This window comes from Papio anubis, chromosome 10 (assembly GCF_008728515.1).
Source record: "Papio anubis isolate 15944 chromosome 10, Panubis1.0, whole genome shotgun sequence".
In the NCBI taxonomy this organism is placed as follows: domain Eukaryota; kingdom Metazoa; phylum Chordata; class Mammalia; order Primates; family Cercopithecidae; genus Papio; species Papio anubis.
Genome location: NC_044985.1, coordinates 33,038,232 through 33,054,421, shown reverse-complemented (window position 1 = coordinate 33,054,421; position 16,190 = coordinate 33,038,232). Strand labels below are relative to the sequence as shown.

The 16,190-nt window shown below is 40.5% G+C and overlaps 1 protein-coding gene across 5 annotated transcripts in view; it reads right to left on the bottom strand.

The window, feature by feature from the left end:
- LYPD6B (LY6/PLAUR domain containing 6B) overlaps positions 1-16,190 on the bottom strand; it is a 181,577-nt gene that overhangs the window by 63,130 nt on the left and 102,257 nt on the right. The window contains exon 1 of one of the 5 annotated variants that reach the window (XM_009182206.4): positions 10,128-10,761. The exons of the other annotated variants lie outside the window; for them this stretch is intronic. The gene's annotated coding sequence lies outside the window, so the exon portion shown is untranslated. Of the gene's footprint in view, positions 1-10,127; positions 10,762-16,190 lie in introns of those variants that run through there. 5 annotated transcript variants of the gene reach the window in all.

Below are 16,190 nucleotides of genomic sequence, written 5' to 3'. Positions count from 1 at the left end.
AAAGAAAGGAGTTTTATGAAGGAGGTAGAACTTCAAATAGATCTTGAAGGAGAAACAATATATTGGTGAGCAAATGTCCGAGAGTGAGGGAAAAGAGTTAAATACAGAACCAAAAGCATCTGCAAAAAGCACAGAATGGTGAGTAGTGGAAGGCAAGGCCAGAAAGTGAGGCCAGCATCTGGAATACCACAATAAGGAATTTGAAATTGAGTCTGCAGGAGACAGGAGCCATGGAAGGCTTTGGAGCAGAGGTGTGATGTAGCCACATCTGCATTTTCAGATGACCATTTACACAGCATCACAGAAACCAAGCTGGGATGTGCATCAGAATCACCTGGAGAGTTTCCAAATTGCTTAATATATACAGAAAAGTACAAATAACAATGCAACACTTCTCCATTCTCCAACAAGACACCAAGAACCAAGCTAACTTGTTCTATAGAATCCCTGAGGAGTTTGGCACCTAAGGACATTCATTGGCAAGAAGGCAGGGGTGAATCTTAGGTTGAAAACAAGGTGATTTTTAAAAAGTAGACAGAACAACTTAGACCTCCAGAGCATCTCCTGAGCCCTATATGGCACGGCACTGATCCTATAGAAGATTAGAGCTTCCTCCTTGGGAAAAATTTAACTAGAGGGTTCTCTGGACTTGAAAGCATCAGGCAAAATGAAGCAGTGGATAAAGTATGGCACGGAGAACTGGGAGATTCAGCCACAGTCTGAACACTGAAGGACCCCGCACCTATACAGCTGCAGAAACACAAGCCTTCTCCCTGTGTCCTCCTTCCCACCTGGCCTCCCTCCTCCAGGAGACTGGAGAATTCTTCTCTGGAGAAACTACAGGGTCCCAGAGGACACCATACATACCTACCATACAGCGCCTACAGGAGAGCCCCACCTACTCATACTGAACTTTCAGCTTAAAGACAGCCCAGGATCACCAGACATTGGAGGCAAACCTCCCACATGAAAAAGTGGGTCCAAAAATAACAAATAATACATGGACCTCAGAGACAATAAGGCATATGAAAACTATGTATTTTTTTCTCAAAAGATAAAAATGTCATCTGGTTATTGTTTTATACATCCAATATTTCTTTGTAAAAGGAATAATGAAAATAGGGTAGGACTCTTAGAAGTAAAAAGAAGTTAGAAATTTTTAAAAAATCAGTAGAAGGGTTAAAGATGATGTCAAAGAAATCTTTCAGAAAGTAGAAACATTTGTGAAGGGAAATGATAAAGGCACAGAAGATCAGTACACGAGCCAAACGAGTTCTAGAAACAACCAAAGGGAAGAAAAATGTAAGCTAAGAAATAATCAAATAAATATATATTTTTAATTTTCTACTACTAAAATACATGAGTCTCCAGTTTGAAAGGGCTCAGAGAAGGCCCAGCAAAATGAATTAAAAAAATACATGTACATTATTGTGAAATTTCAGAACCAGAGAAAATCTTAAAAGTTTCTGGAGAAGAAGGGGAAAAAATTACAAATAAATGATCACAAACCAAAATGACATCAGACTTTTCCATAGCCACATATATAGAAAAGCATGGAAAGTAACTACAAAATCTTAAAACAAACAAACAAACAACAAACTATTTCACTCTTTGTTCAGCACTTAAACTTGAGAGATAATTTTTCTGATACAGAATTAAAGATACTTTTAGATATGCAAAGGGTCAAGAATTTGACCTCCTATTAAAAGATGCCTAGGAAGTAATCAGGGGGTGTGCACCAGCAAAACAAAAGAGTAAGCAAATAAAGAGGATGACGGATTCAGAAAACAAGAATATCGTAACAAAGAACCACCACAAAGGGAAATAGCAATACAGCAGCTCCACACCAACCATACAGAGCAACCCATCCACATTAACGCAAGAGGACTCAGGGCTCCAAGCTGCTTGTAGCAATGATGTTTACATATACTCAGTCAATAATATTCTAGGTAAAGTGAGAAGATATACAAGAAAGGGAGTAGGTGATCACAGTACATGTTGGGTAAGCAGTGACAAATTGCAGAATTATAATGTCAATTGTTACCACTAATTTAACTAGAGACTTTTGATATAACAAAAGGTCATAGATAACATCCAAAACTGATAAGACAAGGAAGAGTGGTATATGCATGTTATTTAGAAATGCAGAGGTCAATACCAAAAGAAACAGCTACAACAATAAAGGAAGGTGGTCTCTACAGAGCAGGACTAAAGGATGTGTATCACAAGGCTTCCATTATATGCCCTTTAGAGGTTGTATGGAGATAAAGAAAGGGGAAGGATTGATTCATGGATACTTTCTGAGGGTAGACGATATGAAGGAAAGTTGAAGATGTTCTTCTACAATTAGAAGTAGGGGAGGTTGGTTATACACAGGGAATGAATCAGGGGGTTAGGGAGGGTGAGAAAAGAATTTAATCAAGGAACCCACATTATGGTGCATGTGATACATTCTTGTTCCTTGTGCAGAAGTCTTCCCTGGCTGCTTGGAATATGAATTCCTCAAAGGCAGGTACTTCCTTTGTACCTTCTACAGGAATTTGCATTCAGTAGTTATTTTAAAACTGTAAGTTGAATGTTTGAAAAATCAACTAAGATTAATAGGGCCAGCAATTACTATGCAGACAGGACATAGGGGTGTGTGTGTGTGTGTGTGTGTGTGTGTGTGTGTGTGTAGGATTTGAGTACAGGAGGAGACTAATTTATGCTCAATAAACTATGAATGAAAGAAAAATAGAATATAAAAATCACACACAAAATTAACTCTTGGAAATCTTTCTAGGGAGCTTAGTTTCTTGGTTTGGGCTTTGTTTTTTACCTATAAATGAAGAAAATAACATGTGAAGACACATAATTCAAGTTCCTTCTATTAGGCTGGTGCAAAAGTAATTGCAATTTTGCCATTACTTTTAATGGTGAAAACTGCAATTACTTTTTCATCAACCTCATAGACCTCTGATCATTCTTGTGTAACTCCAAATGCCTGGAATGTTCTTCCTCCCCCCACCCCTTGTCAATGTATCCTTCAGGTTTGAGTTTAGTTGCTTTCTTAAAGGTCTTTCCACGCCCTCTTCTGCTTTCGTTAGTTCCCTGGGTACTCTCCCTCATATACAGCACTCACCACCTCTTCACAGCACTTAGCATCATTTCCAATTACATATTTGATTTGGTGTTACAACTACTGTTTGCTCAATAAGACTGCAGGTTGTAGAAGTCTGTAAAACACATGTTCATCCACTGTCCCATAATCCTACTCTTTTCAGGTCAGCCAAGGTGTGACTCTTGTCACACCTGTGAGCCATTGCATCCAGGCTTCCTCAGCACTGCTCTAATAAGAGGCAGCAAACTGGCAATCTAGAGGGTACAATGGCCCAGAGAGGTGTTTAGTTTGGCTAACACAGTTTTTTAAATGGAAACATTCACACTAAAGTCTATATTTCTAACCTCTATTGAAATAACAAAAGGGCTGGCCATTTCTGCTTTACATGATAACACCACATGTCTGGAACTAGAGTGAGAAAAGAGACAGGCCAAAAATGTATAAGCCTGGACATCCCTCTAAGGAGATGGTTCAGAGCTACAATGAATTTGCAAAAGGTCCATGACCCAAAAAGAGATTAAGAGCCTTGAAACAGCCCCTCTTCCTTCCCCAACATTTTATCATCTTCTAAGTGTTTTGCCCTCTGCTCGCCCCACATCTGCAGTTTGGCAAAGATCTGAATTTCACTCCTTTAATCTCTTTTCAGTCACTCCCTCCAGCCCTTAATCACTTTTATGACTCTTTCCTAAAAGCCTCCAATTTGTCCAAATCCAACTGTGAAGTCCTGCATTTCTTTTCCCTGGAAAGATGTAACACAGTTTAGAATTACTAAGCAAGGGTTCACCTAAAAGCTTTTAGAAGAAATATCCAAGATTTGACATGTTAAATCAATTTTCACATGCAGCTGCTCAATTCAGAAAGGAAAATGCAGGGCATTCCAGAGAACGGAAGGCACTGGGATATTGCATAGAGATACTTCCTTTGCCTGATTGTGTACTGAACTGACAGGCAAATGGGTCAAGAGAGATTTGCTCCATTAGCCATCTTGAATATCCTGAAAACAGAAGAAGAATGGAAACTACCCATAGCTCAGAACACATGACTACCATCATTTCTGACTATACACACACACAACTGAAAACACCCTACACACACACACACACACACACACACACAGGCCCATGTACATAAATTTGCAATCAGCCAATCAGCCAAACCTGCCCTACTCAATCTTGAAGCTTCTTGTAGTCACATCAAAGCATCACACAAGGCTGGGCATGGTGGCTCATGCCTGTAAACCCAGCACTTTGGGAGGCCAAGATGAGTGGATCACCTGTGGTTAGGAGTTTGAGACCAGCCTGGCCAATATGGTGAAACCCTGTCTGGACTAAAAATACAAAAATTAGCCGGGCGTGGTGGCGCTCGTCTGTAATCCCAGCTACTCCGGAGGCTGCAGGGGGAGAATCACGTGAACCTGGAAGGTGGAGGCTGCAGTGAACTGAGACTGTGCCATTGCACTCTAGCCTGGGTGACAGAGAGAGACCCTGTCTCCAAAAACAAAACAAAACAAAACAAAACACACACACACACAAACAAGCAAACCCTCAAACAAAGCATCACACAGTATGATCTGACTGGAGGTAGTCACAATACATAAATTCCTATCAGATGAGAATTCATTTAAATTCCTCTCAAAGCTTTTCAAGAGGCAGAAAAACCTGTTCTTCAGCGATACCCTCCCCTGGGTTAATGACTTGGGTTACCCTGTTTATCACAAATTAAGGTAACTTAGTAGTTGGATTGATAATAGCTCTTCCTCCTCAGATTGCTTCACTATGGGGTTTCTGCTTCATTTTTTGTTTTGTTCTTGTTTTCTTTTGAACATGTAGAGTTTGGGGTCACATATCAACCCCCAAACCTCCTGGAAGCAGAGTAGGCATCAGGGCCTTGGGCAAAGCAAGGCTCAAAGAGAATTTGAGTCAACGCTCCAGGAACCGCTGAGAAGCGGGGTTCTGCTTCTCTGCCCTGGAGTCTCAGACCGTGTGGGAGGAGCCCTTCATCTGACCATCCTCAGCAATCCCACTGGAGGGATGAGGCCTCAGGAGGGTGCCCGTATTTGTGATACAATTCTAGAACTTTCCACGTGTGCACCTCGAGTTTCTTGTGCCCTACCTGACAGTGTTGTGAAGAAATAAAAAATAAAAATAATTTATAGAAGATTCTACAGTGTTTGAAATATGTTCCAGCAGGTAAGCACAAGGGTCTTCTAATTCCACAGCTACCAGCCCTAAAGTCTCCAATGCCTATTGTTTGTTATTATCGGAATTTTCCTGGAGTTGCTTTTCCTTCACACATCCTTGGGGTTGTTAATATTTGGAGTCTCTGGGGAGTGGTCTCTAACAGCCATAATTCAGCCAAGACTGTCTAAACTGAGAGGGTCTTTAAGATCTAGGGGTTCTCTTCACTGGGCCTTCCAAATGACCCCTAACCTGATTATAATACTTATCTACAAAAATGCCTCCAAAGGCTCCCACTGCTCCTCAGACAAATGCAAACTCCTTTCACACAGCCTGGTGTGGCCCGGCCCTGCTGCCTACCTCCCATCTTGCCACTGCCATTCTCCCTCATTCACACGGCCTTCTTTCTGAGGTTCATATTTGCCACACTCCATCCTTCTGCAGAGCCTCTGTATACAGCATCCCGCCCCTCCCCTACGGTGCCCCTTCCTCCCTTTCACTTGCTCTTAACTCTTAGTCTTCCTTTCTATCTCAGTGTATGCACCACTCAGCCTGGAGAACCTGGCCTCTCTCACCAAGATTAACTCCACCTAATAAAGGTTCACAGCACAGTCCATTCCTCATTCTCCCATGAGCATGCCACATCACTGCAGTTTTGCATGTGCTTGTATAATGACATGATTAATATCTGTCCCTTGCATTGGATATTAAGCTCTGCGAGGATAGGACCGTGTCTGTTTTTGTTCACTCATATCATCATTGGTACAGAAGAGGTTTAATGAATATCAGATGGACATGCAGATGGAGGCATGAATACACCGTCTCAGCAGAACTGTCTTCTTCCCTGCCCTAGTTTGCATACCTTATCCTCTCCAGTTTTCACCTCTGGCCATATGTTTCCTCTGCCCAGAAGTTCCTTTCCCCCAACTGTCACCTGTTTTCTTCAGAGGTCTGCCTCCCCTACTATGAGGAACAAACCTTGTGCACCTTCCTGGATTCCTTAAAGCATTGCCTTTATTTCTCTTTCTTTTGATTGGCACCCTCACTTTCACTGGGTCACCACTCTGTTTTGCATTGACCAGAATGCCACAACACGGAGCTTCCTGAGAAGTCTCTGAGGGGTGGAGGATGCCAACTTCAAGTGAAGTAGCATTAGCAGCTCATGGGACAAAATTTTGCTGATGTTAAAAGGGAGAAGAGAGGGAGGCTGGCAGATACATCCACCCCTCTTTCTCTCTTCTATGGGCTGTTTCAACATGTGGCCCCTCCTTGTGATCCTCCTGCATTAGGTGCAGAAGAGACAGATGTGGTTCTTCAGGCTTGCCGGAAGGCATCAGTCAGCACAATAAAGTATCCCAGTGCGTTCACTGTATCTTCCCCTGTCTCACTTCTCTTTTCCCTCACTCTCGCCGCTGGGCTGTGTCTTCCAAATAAATTGTTAGCATCTTAATCTTTTTCTCAAGACTCTGCTCTCTTGAGCATCCAGGCAGATATCCTGTGATACCCCAGGTCCCCTCAAGAGCACAACTGCATTTATTATCCAAGCACACAATCCAGTAGTTTGAGAAGGGTTTCTCTCTAAATATCCTGTGAAAGGATGAGGCTATTGGAAACTTGGCCTGGACTAACAGAAGGAAACTCATAATGCCTCTGCTTGAATCTGCTCTAGTCAGAACCCACCATCAGTAGCACTGATTTTAATTCTGAGAAGTCTAATTTAAAACTGTGTTTCTCAACATTTTCAAATGATGGACCGCTTAAAGAATCTGATGGAGGCTATGAACCCCTCTTCCCAGAAAAAATGCATATATGCATCTGTTCACTGTCAGTTTAGGGGGTTCTCAGGACCTCTGAAGCCCCATTCGTAGATTTCGTATTAGGAAACACAATCAATGGGCAGTGACAGGTAGAGCAGTTGACACCAGGTTTCATACGGAACAGCGGAAAGAACAAATTCAATACAAATCAGGGGTGGAAGACGTGAAAGTTTGTGTATTTGAAGGCATGTCAAGTGGAAAAGCCATTAAATGTTTGTTCCTATAGTATCTCCTCTTCTGGGGGTGACTTCTCTAATTTCCACAGAAAGGTTTTGCTGTCCTAGCCTCATGAGTATGCTGTAATTCTTACTTATAAAATACTACTAGTCTTGGCCGGGCACCGTGCTCATGCTTGTAATCCCAGCACTTTGGGAAGCCAAGGCAGGTGGATCACTTGAGCCCAGGGGTTCAAAACCAATGTGGCCAACATGGTGAAATCTCATCTCTACTAAAAATACAAAAATTAGCCAGGTGTGGTGGTAGGTGCCTGTAATCCCAGCTACTTGGGAGGCTAAGGCAGGAGAATCCCAGCTACTTGAGAGGCTAAGGCAGGAGCCCAGGAGTTCAAAACCAGTGGGGCCAACATGGTGAAACCTTGTCTCTACTAAAAATAAAAAAAATAGCCAGGTGTGGTGGTGGGTGCCTGTAATCCCAGCTACTTGGGAGGCTAAGGCAGGAGGTGGAAAGCGCAGTGAGCCAAGATCACGCCACTGCACTCCAGCCTGGGTGACGGGGGAGGCTCTGTCTCAAAAAAAAAACAAAAAAACAAAAAACAAAAAAAACCCCAAAAAACAAAACACACACACACACACACACACACAAACAAAAACGAAAAAACAAAACAAAACAAAGAAAACCTAGTCTTTCATCTAAAGGGCCAGATAGAGGTTTCACTTTGGACAGAAATGTCAAAAAAGACAGTGCCCAAAGACCTCACCCCCATTCTTGTTTTCTTTCTTCTTCATAAAAGTCATTCTGAGCTTGTACGCCATACAGAAACTGGCAGGAGGCTGGCTTTCAGGCTATAGTTTGCCATCCTCTGCATTAAGCTGAAGCCACTGATGAACCAGTCCATCTCCCCCATCATACTACAAGCTCCTCTGAGGCAGAAGTCATCATTTATTTTGCCCTGGGTCCCCAGTTCTAACACAGTGATAAGTACACAGTCGAAGGTTAATATATGTATGTTAGATGAAAGAATCCGCCACAAAGACCTCCCTTATCATGCAGTTTGAACTGATCTCATCTCATCTCTCAGGACCTGCTGATCACACTTACCCAATTATGTGGAGTGCTGTGGCTGTCCACTGACTTGAGAGGCTTAACAAAAAAACCAGAGAATCCTTTCTTTGCCAATTTTCAGGTTGTTTTTTGAGTTTCTGATGTGAAAAGCATAAAATAACCACTCACTGCTTATTTCCATAGCTAGCCTTTTAAAAGTAATATTCGAAGTGGGGATGATGCCAAGAAATCTGTTAAATATTCTTGTGCAGCTGTTCACATCTTAGCATTTAATTAGTTATAATTGCAATTTAAAAACAATTAAACTCTGTGGGAGTTATTTACTGCATCTCGTGGTGATTCTGTCTTTATGCTCCTCAGAGGAGACAACTGGAAGGAGAGATCTGCTGAGATTGATAAGACAAGTTATTGTCACCCATAGTTAATTTCCCTTGTCATTGTTTTAGGGTGACGGAGGTGTGACGATTTTTTGTTGTTGTTGTTGTTGTTGTTTTGCATCACATGTTACAATTTTAGAACACAAATTTCTAAACTTTTCAAATGGTATAGTCAAAACATGGTGTAGATCTGTAGTTTTCTCTCACATCCTCAGCATAGGAAGACCAAGAAGAACCACCATTTCTCACCAAAGGTCCCTGCCCAGATCATAAACTCATTGTCTTAAAGTTGGAACTAAAATTTACATACAATGACCCAAGAAGCTGAGATGGAAAAACAAAGGGGAATTCGAGTGTGCTAATGGTCTCATCTTGTACAAATAGAAACTACCAATTAAATTAAACTTTCCTGGGAAATAAGTGGATTTATGCATCTTTTTAAAAGTGTAGTCCATACATGTAATATCATAGATGGGATCATGGGGGAAATAATGGACAAAAGGAAAAGATCTAAGGAAATCTGAATAAATATGGACGTTAACTAATAATAACATATCATTATTGTCTCATTAATTATGAAAAATGTACCATACTGATGTAAGATGTGAATAGCAGAAACTGAGTGTGGGGTATATGTGAAGTCTTCGTACTATCTTTTCAACTTCTCCACACATCTATAACTATTCTAAAGTAAAAAGTTTATTAATTTCTAAAACTAAGGGTATTCCCTAAAGAATACAATTAACATATGTAGCTTGTAATCAGATGAAGAAGGAAAAAGTAGGTTTAAGAAAATATTTAGTTCAAGAGGTCAGGAAACCAGGTGTAGTGGCATGCCCTTGTAGTCCCAGCTGCTCGGGGGGCTAAGAAGGGAGGATCACTTGAGACCAGGAGTTCAAGGCCAGCCTGGGCAAAATAGTGAGACCCTATCTCTAAAATTAAAACATTTATTTTAAAAAATACAGGAAATAAAAAAAAGTTGTCTATGGGGGGAGAGGTTGATAAGCATTATACACAACACACACAAAAGAAAGTCGCAAAAGCAAGGTTTGTATTTTAAGGATGCAGTTTCTCCTGTCCTGTTCCCCTATTTTAATATTTGGCTGGCACTCCCCAATTCCCTTCTCATTCAAAACTTCTTTCACTCGTATCCCAGACCCCTTATCAGTGATCTGCGATTCAATCAACCAATGAACAAATATTCACTGAGCCCCTGGTGCTGGTGTAAGATCCTCAGTAAATGCTACATGACCCCATTCCTGGAAAAAAGCAAGGCAGCTGCCCCATGGGTCTTCCTCAGGGGCACCTCCCAAGCCCGGTGCAGTGCTGGCTGCACCCGGCTGGCACTCAATACACATTTGTCCAGATTGTCTCCCCGGCCTGGGTCTGCATCCTGGCTGCGTGATGAAATCACCTGGGGAACTTTCAATAAACGCCAATGCCCAGAGCCACGCCAAACAAGATTCCAATTTAACTCGTCTTAAGTGAAGTTAGCCAGAACACCAGTATTTTTTAAAAGCTGAGCAGAAGTTTTTAATACACAGCAGGGTTTCTTATACAGGAATCCATAAGGTAAGTGACAGCAGACTAAGTCTCGATGTTATCAGTTAACGATTGTAACAGTACAGGTATGAGAATTCTAAATTACTACTATCGTCTGTCCAGCAGCTACCAACTCACTGTGCAGACAAGACTGGAGTTACGCAGCTGCAAACCAGGGAGCACCAAAGACTGCCAGCAAGCCACCAGAAGCTGGAAAGAGGAGAAGAAAGATTTCTCTATAGATCTTAAAGGAAGCATGGCCTTGCTGACACCTTGATTTCAGACTTCTAACATCCAGGACTATGAGACAATAAATTTCTGTTGTTCTGAACCATCCAGATTGTATTACTTTGTTACAGCTGACCTAGGAAATTAAAATTAATACAGCTTCCAATTAGGTACGGGGGGTAAAAGAAGAATAAGATAAAACTTCATAATCCAACAGAAGGTTGGAATTTTTTTAATAGTAAAAGGAAAAAAAGTAAGAAAGATTTCATATAACAAATACAAAATAATATGGCAGAAATAAATTCAATGTATCAGTAATTCAGAAACTATGGACACATTACATTCACTTGGAATGCAAAATGTTGAATGGCTTTACAAATCTGATTCATTGCTATGTAATTCCTAGTGACACTTCCAGAATAACAGAACAAAATGATAGAAAATATATAAAAAATACAGAAGATGAAAAGACACACCAAACAACTTTAAAAAAAAAAAAAAAAGGCTGAGATGGTAATACTGATATCAGAGGCAAAAGGCAACAATTCATAGTGACAATGCACCAAGAAGATGTCCCTAAACAACACAGCCTACAAAAATTTAGAGGAAAAACTGACAACTCTGAGGAGAAATGGAAAATCCCACAGTGGAAAGTCAGTAGGGTTACAGATGATGTGAACATGACCAGCAAGATGAATCTAAAAATATGCTTAAAATTTTACTCCCTATGAACAGAATTCACATTCTTTGCTCTTTTTTTAAGTACATGGAGTATTCATAAAATGAACCATGTACTAGGTTTTCAAGAGTCCCAATAAATTTCAAAGAATCAGGGTTACTACAGACAACACTCCTTGACCAAAATACAATATTTTTTATCGCTGAATTCAACTTAACTTTGACAGAAATGCGAATTAAACTAAAATGAAATTGGATTTTTCAATTATATTGCAAATACAAAAGAACAGTAACACCCTGTGTTGGCAAGAATAGGAGAAAATGGGATGCTTGGCCATGGCAGAGTGTATATGGACAGTATTTGGCAGTATCTATCAAAATTTAAAATATACATTTCCCCCTTTGCTTCCAATCCATTTCCAGGAATTTTTCTTATAGATACACTTAACAAATGTATGAGGATTGTCATCACAATATTGATTGTTATAACAAAAGATACAAAAACCTTAATGGCTATCAAAGTGGGAATGACCAAATTGCAGTTTTCTCTTATAGTTAAATATTAACAAGAATTAGGCAGCTCCATGCTCACTAATTGGAAGAGCTCCAAGACCTGCAAGGTGCAAAGCAACATATATAGTCACAGTCTTAGTATTTATAAGGAGAAGAATATTTACATTCTAAGAACATAACCAAGAACCTGCTAACATTAGGTGCTTCTGAAAAGAAGTACAGGGAGACAGGATAGACCTGCTTTCACTAAATACCTTTTTGTAGTATTTGCATTTTTACCATGTTTATGAATTACTATTTAAATAATAAATAGGCAGAAGTCTCTAGTCATTTTATTTATTCATTTAAAATGAAACATCTAAATAAAATGAAGTATCTGGTGATAAGCCTAATAAACTTATTGCAGATATTCCAAATTCCTTTGCACAGTCCTTTTAAATTCGCTTATTGATGAACTGTCAGGGCTAACTTGTCTGCAATGAAACCAGCAAACACGTTCAACAAGGCTTTCAAGGAGGTCATTACCTGATTGGTACATGCAAACGTACTCAGTAAAAACTGCAGGGCAAGAACAGTGCTGACAAATGGAAGACTTTCCTAGCAAAACAATGTGATGAACCCTGGCTACCTCCCTGATTTCTTTCCCAGCTGTACTCCATGTGGATGCACCAAGTACAATTGTGGCTCTGCCTCAGGACCTTTGCATGCATTATTCCTATTTCCTGGAATGCTCTGCCCCGGACAGTCACATGGCTTACTCCCTGGATTCACTCAGCTCTCTGCCCAAATGTCACTTAGTCACAAAAGCTTGCCCTGACCAGTTTATCTAAAAAAAATTCTACCCTGTCGATCTCTATTCCTTTACCTGGTTTTAGTGCTTTTTTCATCACTTAGCACCACCTGATGATTTTTGTTGGCCTCTCACATTAGAAGGTAAGCTCCATGAGGACAGGGACTTTTTTACTGTTATCTGTCAGTACCTATAGCACCCAGTAGGCACCAAACAAATATGTGTCTCTATCATAAAATTTGCAGATGGGAAATCTAAACATTGTTTTCTTTATGTTTTGGCCAAACCCCTTCTAAAGTGTTTGTTTATTTTTGCAAACTGCAGCTTCCTCTCTCCTTTTATGCCTAACTAACGATCAAAGATAGGACAAATGGAAAAAAGTTTTCTCTGGAGAAAGAAAATTCAAGGATGGAGAGGAAGAATTTACACCATGATGCTGGATTTTGTGGAAATTCACTAGGCATTTATTTCCTTGGTCACCCAATCATAAAAGTGAAGGAAAAAATCTTCTTTCAGCCAGTGTGGGGAATACAACAACAATGCTACAAGTACTGGCATTCTAAATGCAAGGATGAGCTTAAAGAAATTATTTGAATCTAAGAGTGTGGGAGGGACATTGGCTCTCATGGTCCAGCAGATGTGAGTCAGATCTAGCTAACTCCCCGAGGATCAAGGACTCAGCTGCCATGCCCTGAACAGACACCCCCGATTCCTACAAGTTCAACTCTCTATGGGACTTCTCCCATTTACCTTCTCTGGACCTCACTTAGCGCTAACCTATGTGAGGGAATCACTGGGACAGAAGGAAGCCTTCTCGCCCTGCCACTTCCCAGCAGCCCTGCCCTGAAGGAACTCCCCACACTTTGGTTCTTTAAGGGAGCCCCACATCATGCAAAGCACTGAGCCACAAGCTCGCTCATTGCCTTGGCGTCACCAGCACTGACTGAGAAAAGATGGTGGTAGGTGTAGGCTACAAGCCAAACACTCAGGGTCCCCAGCCCTTTCCCACCACAGCCTATCACCCAGGAAATAGAGAACAAATCTTTCCAATCCCTCCCACATGCACAAGGTCCTCTGGAAGCAGGTTATATACATTTGTGAATACATTTGTGAATTTATACACAGCCTGGTGTCAGGCCAATAAACTACTTCTGGAATTCAGTCCCAGTAGAGAAAAAAATAAATAAATAAAATCCACCCCCACGCAACAATGAAAAAGGAAGGAAGCAAGAAATTTTAAAAAGAGGTGAGTCTTCTATTCTTCCTACCCACGGGCTTTTCCAGTCTCTAGGAAGTTCTTCTTATAGTCTAACCTAATTTCTTCTTGAACCAGTGTAAGACTTATATGTCTCCAATTTTCATGGGAAATGGAGAGGAGCTCACAACTATGATCCGTATTACCTATCTTCAAATACTTCAGGGCCTCTCTCTGCCTTCTCTTCTCTAAGATAAACAAGTTATCTTCTTTAAGTCTGTAATAAAAATCTGATTTATTTCATGGCCCCCTTGATCTTGAAACACTGCAAATTTGAATAAGAGATTTTTTTAAAGTAGTTATGTTGCTGTAAGTTCTGCTCCTGTAATACTTAAAATTCCCCCATTATGATACCTCTTTGCTTGTTATATTTTAAACAGTGCAGGGAATGAGACAAGATTTGCCTTGCTAGCATCTGTCACCGCCGACCCTGGGTTGCCTCTGAAGTGTATGCTTACAGCATTTACCTAAAATTATTAAGTGCTCTGGTGACATTATTACAAGAGGGGGCAGGAAGAGTGTCAACCTAATGAAGCGGCAGATTCTATCTGATGGTCTCCATCTGAAAATGGGCACAGGCCAGGCTGTGTGCTAATCAAGCCACCAAGGGCCCTTCACCCTTGGACAACAGTAGCCTTTGACTACACTTGAGAGGAAAATGAGCTGCCCCCTTTCTAGTGCTAATAAGCTTAGTGGAGAACGGGGTTATGTTTCATGGGAAAAGCCATGCTCTCCCCTTCCAGGGCAAGCATCCAAAGCATAGGGGCTCCAGGAGGCAATAAACCATTCCTTCCCGAGTTGGAACTTGAACCACCTTGTTGGAAGGCTGACACTGTGGCCTTGAGTTCAGGACTGCCAGCACTTCACGGTGCTACATGTCATAGGGTTTCCATGTATCCTTATTGAATAAATGAATTAATGAGTTATTAAGATTTACATTTGGTTCTGAACTTCCTAGTAAACAGCAAGAGGAATATACCAGTTCACGTAGTTTTCATGTGCATAAGACAGAAGAGAACATTACTTTAGAAAATAGAACACTGCCAAAATTGTTTTGGAGAATGTTGAACACACGCTTCTGTGTGTTCTTAAAGTCCTCTGTTGATGGTCATGTGCAGTGGCTCACACCTATGTAATACCAGCAATTTGGGAGGCCATGATAGGAGGATTGCTTGAGGCCAGGAGTTCAGGAGTTCAACACTAGCCTAGGTAATATAGCAAAGCTCCGTCTCCACAAAAAAATTGAAAATGAGCTGAGTGTGGTACACATACCTGTAGTCTTAGCCACTTGGGAGCCTGAGGTGACAGGATCGCTTGAGCCCAGGAGTTCAATGATACAGTGAGCTATAATCATACCACTACCCTCCAGCCTGGGTGACAGAGCAAGACCCTGTGTCTACTTAAAAAAAGAAAATCTCCTCTGCTGAAAACCCATGCAAAAGGTCAGTGCTCTTATTCTTTATCTGCTAATGGAAAGATCTGTTGGTCACACATGGATTTTCCCATCCACATCTGCACCTGCTTATGTGGCAAAAATAAAAGTCAGTAGCTTCTTCTCTACATCTTTAATAGCCAACATGAATATACTATGGAGTCACACTCATTCAAACTGTTGGGCCTGGAACAAGAAATCACATGGACTACTGTGCAGCAATACATAAACTGTTTCTCATCAAGTGGTCAGATTCTACCTGCTAATAATGCGCAACTAATTCTAGACTTCCTTTCCCTCCCTAGGTTCATATTTATCAATGACAAGAGTCTGAATCCATATATTCAAACAGGAGTTCAGAGAGTAGAAAAGAGAACATAATTTGTGTTTTTTAAAAAAGTAATTTCAATGAATAATGTCATCACACAAACTCTTTCAACTCAGCAGGAAAGAAGCCACAGGACATTATTCTAGCTTCTAAGCAGGATAAATAGAAACTTGGAGGAAGCAATTAGCCTTCTGAATTTTGGAATTTAATGATACTTTATAAAGAGTGAAAAGATTAACTCCTAATGTCAGCCGGGTTGACGTGAAAACAGATAATTTTACATGGTATTAGAGGTAATGGCATTGGTACATCATACCAAATTGCCCCAGAAAGATTGTATTAAAATTTAAAATATGTATTCCTTTGACCCAGCAAGTTTACTTCCAGTAATCTATTATAATGAAATAATAGACTATTTCTTTGTAAGTTACAAAGATATATGTGTAGGGATTTATTTATAGTACAGATGTGTCGTTTATGAAAGAAAAAATGAAAACAATCTAAATGTCTACTAACGAAAATTTGATTAAATAAGCCCTGGCATATTTAAAGAACTATAATGATTGTTTCACTCTTGTATGCACAAATATTTATTGAGCATCTGTTATGCTGAGCGTGGTTCTAAGCACGAGTTATATCACATAAAATATACAAAAATCTCTGCTCTTGTTGAATTTATATTCCAGACAAAAGTTTTTGAATAAAATTTTA